Source organism: Lutra lutra, chromosome 5 (genome assembly GCF_902655055.1).
Source record: "Lutra lutra chromosome 5, mLutLut1.2, whole genome shotgun sequence".
Classification (NCBI taxonomy): domain Eukaryota; kingdom Metazoa; phylum Chordata; class Mammalia; order Carnivora; family Mustelidae; genus Lutra; species Lutra lutra.
Window position 1 is genome coordinate 84,451,995 of NC_062282.1, and position 6,122 is coordinate 84,458,116.

Below are 6,122 nucleotides of genomic sequence, written 5' to 3' on the forward strand. Positions count from 1 at the left end.
ACACTGCTACTATAGTAGGATTCATTGCTACATCTTTTAAAAAAGGACCCAAAGGGAATCATTGTTTCTTCAGATGCCAGGCTGAATTTCCTGTGAGGATGGGAGAATTCTCCACCACCCTGGCTCCCTCCCAATGACCTGAGGTCATAGCACAGGTGTCTACAGAAGCCCTCCTTGTCATCTGTCAGTGCTCCAGGGTAACTTTCCAGGCCATTCCTCCTGTTTCCCATTCAACCCCTCCCCCGCCATTCCAGATTCTACAGTTCCTATCCTGCTCCTTCAGGCCAAATTTCGAGTTCTTTGATTGCCCATTTCACGGTGAGACCTGAATAGAATAATTTGCTTGGTTTGGTCTCAGTTTCATCTCTGACTAATACTGTACCCACTTCGCACTCAGCCCAGGCTTAGAACCTTGTACTAAGGATGGAGCCTAAGACCGCACTTGTCATCAAAGGAATTATCAGGCAGAAGCTGAAAGACAGCACTGGGAATTCCAAGATAAAGCTCCAACCAGACAGCTTGTTCTTTCTGTTTTTTTTTTTTTTTTTTTTTTTTTTTTTTAAGAGTTTATTTATTTGTTTGACAGAGAGAAATCACAAGTAGGCAGGGAGAGAGGAGGAAGCAGGCTCCCCACTGAGCAGAGAGCCCGATGCGGGGCTCGATCCCAGGACCGTGAGATCATGACCTGAGCCCTAGGCAGAGGCTTTAACCCACTGAGCCACCCAGGCACCCCCAAACAGGTTGTTCTGAGGCAAATACAGAGAGAAAATTTATCTTCAGTGTCTTCCAACCCACATTTTGTTGTTGCCAAGTGTTTCCCACTTAAATATTGAACTCACCCGTTGCTCTTTTACTTGGGATCATAACAGACATTCTCTACAAACCTTGCTTGTTCTACATCTCATTTTTTTCAGTGTCTTGTAAAACAACTAGCTAGCTCAGGGATTCTCAAGCCTGTTTGGGCCTCCGCTCAGGTCACATGAATCTGAATCTCAGGGGCTCTGGGTGAGGTCTCGGCAACTGTAGTTTTTAAAGGTCTCCAGAAACAATAACTGTAATGTGCAGCCAGGGTTGAGAGCCGTGGCATAGTCTAACTTGAGTTGCTATGCCAGTGGGTACAACTGTCTTAATATACTGTCCCAGATAGGGCAGTCCTATTTTTCTTTAATTAGGACTGTTTGCAGGCAATGCCATTAACTCAAAAAGAAAATTCATAGCTGCATCTTAGGGCCCTGTGGCAGGATAAAGTGATAGATAAAGTTTTGGGGTCAGGACACCATTTTATTTTATTTTATTTTATTTTTTCAAAATATTTTATTTATTTATTTGACAGACAGAAATCACAAGTAGGCAGAGAGTCAGACAGAGAGAGAGAGGGAAGCAGGCTCCATGCTGATCAGAGAGCCCGATGCGGGGCTCGATCCCAGGACCCTGAGATCATGACCCGAGCCGAAGGCAGAGGCTCCAACCCACTGAGCCACCCAGGCTCCCCAGGACACCATTTTAATAGCCCTCAGGCTATACCAGTCAAGCAGGTGACTTTTCCACCCATGCATAAAACCAGTTGTAGCAGTTTAATGTTTCATTCTTGATTAAAAAAAATTTTATTCTATGAAATGGAATTATATTTTATCTTTATTCTTCTGTGCAATCTTGGGCAAACCACTTAACCTCTCTGAATACCCATTTCTTCCTTTAGTCAATAGGGATAATAGTAGTACCCTCCTGAGAGGATTGTTCTGTGACTGTTATATGTGGTTGATGACACGTGTAAAGTACCTGGTACATTAGAGGTGAAAAATAAATTCAGCCCGTTACTATTATTGAATTATCTTTTATTCATTGGTGTAGTGTTTGGAAGCTGTTTGAAAAGTAGGTGATGGCAGCAGGTAAATAAATTGGACATGCTCAGGTCTGTGACCAGTGGAAGGAATTAAAATGTGCCTCTCCTTGGAGTACTACTCCTTGGAATAGTACTACTCCTTGGAATAACCTTAATGGAAATTTCCAATAAGGATGGTTAAGTTTAGTGTTACCTGCCTGGCTTATTTCTCTACATTGAACTCCTTCCTGCTTGTAAGCTGCAGGGCCATTGAAATAGGTAACATTTGCTTCACAACTTTTCATCTGAAAAGGATTGCCAGAGTTTGTTATAGGAATAAGGCCACCATGGATGCAGGGAGAGAAGGGGTAATAGAAAATCCAAGATGTTCTAAATACCACATGTTCACAATCTCATGAACAACAATCTTGGAAATTTGAAAATGATTCACATGCAGCCATACAAAAATGCCAAAGTAGTCTATAGTGTGTCATCTCATCAATTTAATGAGCCTTAATGAACGCTTAACATGAGCCAGGCACTGAGCCAATGCTCTGAAGAAGATAAGCAAGACATAGACCCAGCCTGTCAGAGGTCAGAAACCCCTGGGGAGACTGACAACTAGAGATCACTATTAAATAGGACTATTGAAAGTAATGGCTTTAGGACTATTTGGTAAAATTGAAAAAATAAAGAGATATGAAGTTGAAAGTGTAAGATACAAAGTGGCAAATAGAATATAATTCTCTTAATGTTAAAATATGCCCAAAAAAGGTCTGAGAAGAAATACAGTATATAAAAACGACAGCTATAATTTTATGAAGATGGGGTATTATGGCTAGATTTTTTTCCCCTTCTGTTCTCTAGTTCCCAAAGTTTCTCTATTTTTTAATTTTTAAAAAAAAATTTTAAAAAGACTTATTTATCTGAGAAAGAGGACATACCTGCACTCATGAGCAGGGAATGGGCAGAGAGTGAGAGAATGAGGGAGAGAGAGAATCTCAAACAGGTTCCCTGCTGAGCATGGAGCCCAATGCGGGGCTTGATCTCACAACCCTGAGATCAGGACTTGAGCTGAAATCAAGAGTCAGATGCTTAACCGACTGAGCCACCCAGATGCCCCTCTGTTTTTTTGATACATTATTTTCTTAATGAAAAATTTAAACATAAAACACCTTAAAATGTATCCTGAAGTACAACAGGAATGACCCATCTTCTATCTCTTTGCTATCTCGAGCTCCAATATCTGTCTCAGTTCAGGCTTCCCGAAAGCAACAACCAAGACATGAGCTTGGGTGCAGGGTTTTTCTTTGGGAGGAGACCCTAGGAAGGCCGGCTGAAAGAATGAGGAAGATGAGACACCGGGAAGAGAAGCTGATGCACCTGGGGTGCCCTTGTGAGCTGCTCACCACCGGAGCGACTGGAGCACAGCCTCACTGGGCAGCCTCTGCAGAACCACGTGATCTGTGTCTCTGCTGAGCTGCCCCTCTGAAAGACGGGAGGCCAGTTGGCCCCTTAGCCACTGGCTCCTATCCCCAGTAATTGAGGGTTGCTCTTGGAAGTGTGGACTCTCCCCAGCATCCCCGCTGGGCTGTGCCTGGGTTAAGTGGCCATCCTCAGCCTTGGAGAGGTCTGGAGGCAGACTAGCAGAGAGATGGCATAGGGGTTGCTAGACGCTTCTTGTGAGCATGGAGCGATCCAGCACTGCATTGATAACAGGGGTGCAGAGGGCACGGGCTGGGCACGCCAGGCCGCTGAGGTTTTCAAACATGTCTCAACTTCCAGGCTCCCTCCCTGCTCCATTCAGAGTGGAAACCTGGAAGGCAGGTCTCTCACAATTGAGAATAACGGGGAATTGGAAATTGAGGACAAATGCAATGAGTACTAAGTTCTTACAGATCTCAAGAGGTTGGAATGACAGATCACATTTAAAGATAGAATTTAAATAATGAGAAATGAAAGTTAAAAATGTATACATTGCTCCAAACAAAGGCAAAGGCAAAAGACTGGAAAACGTGACTTAACCAGAGAAAATTTCATGCGATAGAATACACTTGGGTTTGAGTTAACACTAAACCTGAAATATGAACCAATGGAAATTTTATTCCATCTTGCACTGCAATGTGTGCATTGAAGAAGCAGGATAAAAGGCCCACGTACTCTGAACTAGCCAGCAGTGGTGCTGAGCTAGGTTGTGGGCACCCCCTCCAAGTGAGACATAGACCAGGTGGAACGTGGGTGCAGGAGAACCACCAGGGCTGGCCCCAGTGGGGAAGAGGCACAAATCACATACTTTGGGCTAGAGGGACAGAGGGTATTTAGCCAAGAAGGAGGCCGGGGGTGGGGGGAACATGAGTGCTTACTTCAAATGTCTTAAAGGCTCTTGAGGGGAAGCAGTGGGAGGCAGTGTGGCATGTGGTGGAGAGAAGATGGTATAGAGAGGGTCAGACACACCTGCCTTGGGTGGACTCCCCTTCTGATGTTAACTTGCTGCATAGGCTCAGTCAGGTTATCTGTAAAATGAAAATGCTAATGATCCTTACATCACATGGTTGTGTGTATAGCAAATGAGATGTGTACGTCAGTTGCTTAACACGGTACCTACCCACATATAAGAGCACAAATTATGATGATAATTAGAAAGTTACAGAAAAGAGGAATTAAATTTGGTCCCTGTGGCTGCAAATTACTGAGCTAAGGCCACTAGTTCAGTACTAGTTTGATCCTAGTCTGTGTCAGATGTCTGTTACCATCAGAATGCCCCCCAAATTGTAGAGGCTGCCTTTGGAACGTGAGGTCCCTGACCTGGGGTATGTATAGTCAGCAGGATGGTTTCTGACCAAACCGTTGGAGGAGATTCAAGAGCTTTGTAAGTCCTCCATGTCTGGGGTGTTCGCTGGGCCTTTGCTGGCCCCTGTGTGGGGCTGGGAGTCACCAGTAGTGAGGGTTTCCATGGAAACCACGAGGGGCTCAGAATTCTGTGTCTGTGCACTGCATCCCAGAGGAAAGAGACAAGCAGTGAAGCAGTAATAGTGTGCACTTTTTAAAACTGTCTAATTAAATATTAACCCCAGAGACAGAGCATTTAACGGATCTCTTATGTAAACTTTGTGCATCTCATAACCATCCGGGAAAGGGGTTTAGGTAGAGCACTCCAAGGAAATTAAATCTATACGCCTGTCTCCTTCCTCCCTGCCATCACTGACAAATGGCACAGAGGGCTGCCCTGCGGCCACCGCCCTCTCAGTAAGGCCCTTCCTCAGCCACTGGCCAGGGAGGATGGGGCAGGGCTCAGGGCTAAACCTGACACCATCTTTGACCCTTTTCTTGTTACCTCCTACTGTTTCTTCAGTCTCTGGAATCCCCAAGTATTGGATCCTCAGGAGTGGGTACAGACAAGAGGCAGAAGAAGTAGTGGGGTGCTTAAGGAGAGAACAGAGGTGGATGGGAGGCAGGAACATGTAGCGAAGCTGCTGGGGCTCAGAAGCATGGGTTTGTGCCTTTAGTTCTGTGATCTTGGGCAAATCCATTGATCTTTCTGGCTCTGGGGGGGAAAATGAGGATTTGTACTAGAGCTCACAGACCTCTCCAGCAACCATTTTTGTGTAGCCCCTGTGTGTGATGCTGTGAGAGAAGAGGCCCAGTTCCTGCCTGGGAGGAGTTCACCGTGGAGCCCTTTGAGGGTCTTCGCCTGGTGTCCGTGTGTCCCTTCAAGGTCAAGGAGCAGAGCACCTAAAAAACCCTTTCCTTTGCACTTAACTTTGTGAGGCTGTGTATGTGTTTGAGTGGTGTGAGTCCTTTGCTTTCACCAAGTTCATACAGGGATCCGTGGTCCTCCAGCCAACCAAGAATCCCTCCCTGCCCTCTTGCATCTCTTCCCAGACCTCAGTCACTTGTATGCCCTTTGTCCTATTTGCCATATCTGCATTTCACCTGTGCACAATTTTTCTCTAAACTAAAACTGGATGTAAGAGGATACATACGTCAGCAACAGTCTCCATGAATTGTGAGTGTGGGTTTGAGGAGCGAGATACTCTCTAGCAAATCTCTCTACTTATCTACCTACTTCAACAACAACAACAGAACCAAAAACAAACCCAAAGCCGTTAAATAAAAAGTTCTCCCTCGCATACCACCCCACATACTCTCTACTCCCACGCTACACATCTCCCCTGCGGCGTCTCTGGGAAAACACTGGTCCGTCCAGTGGTTCCCTCCCAAAACCCTTCCAGCTGTCATTCCTTAGGAGCCTGCCACCCACCTTCCCTCACCTGCTCCACAACCTCTTCCGTAGCCAGTC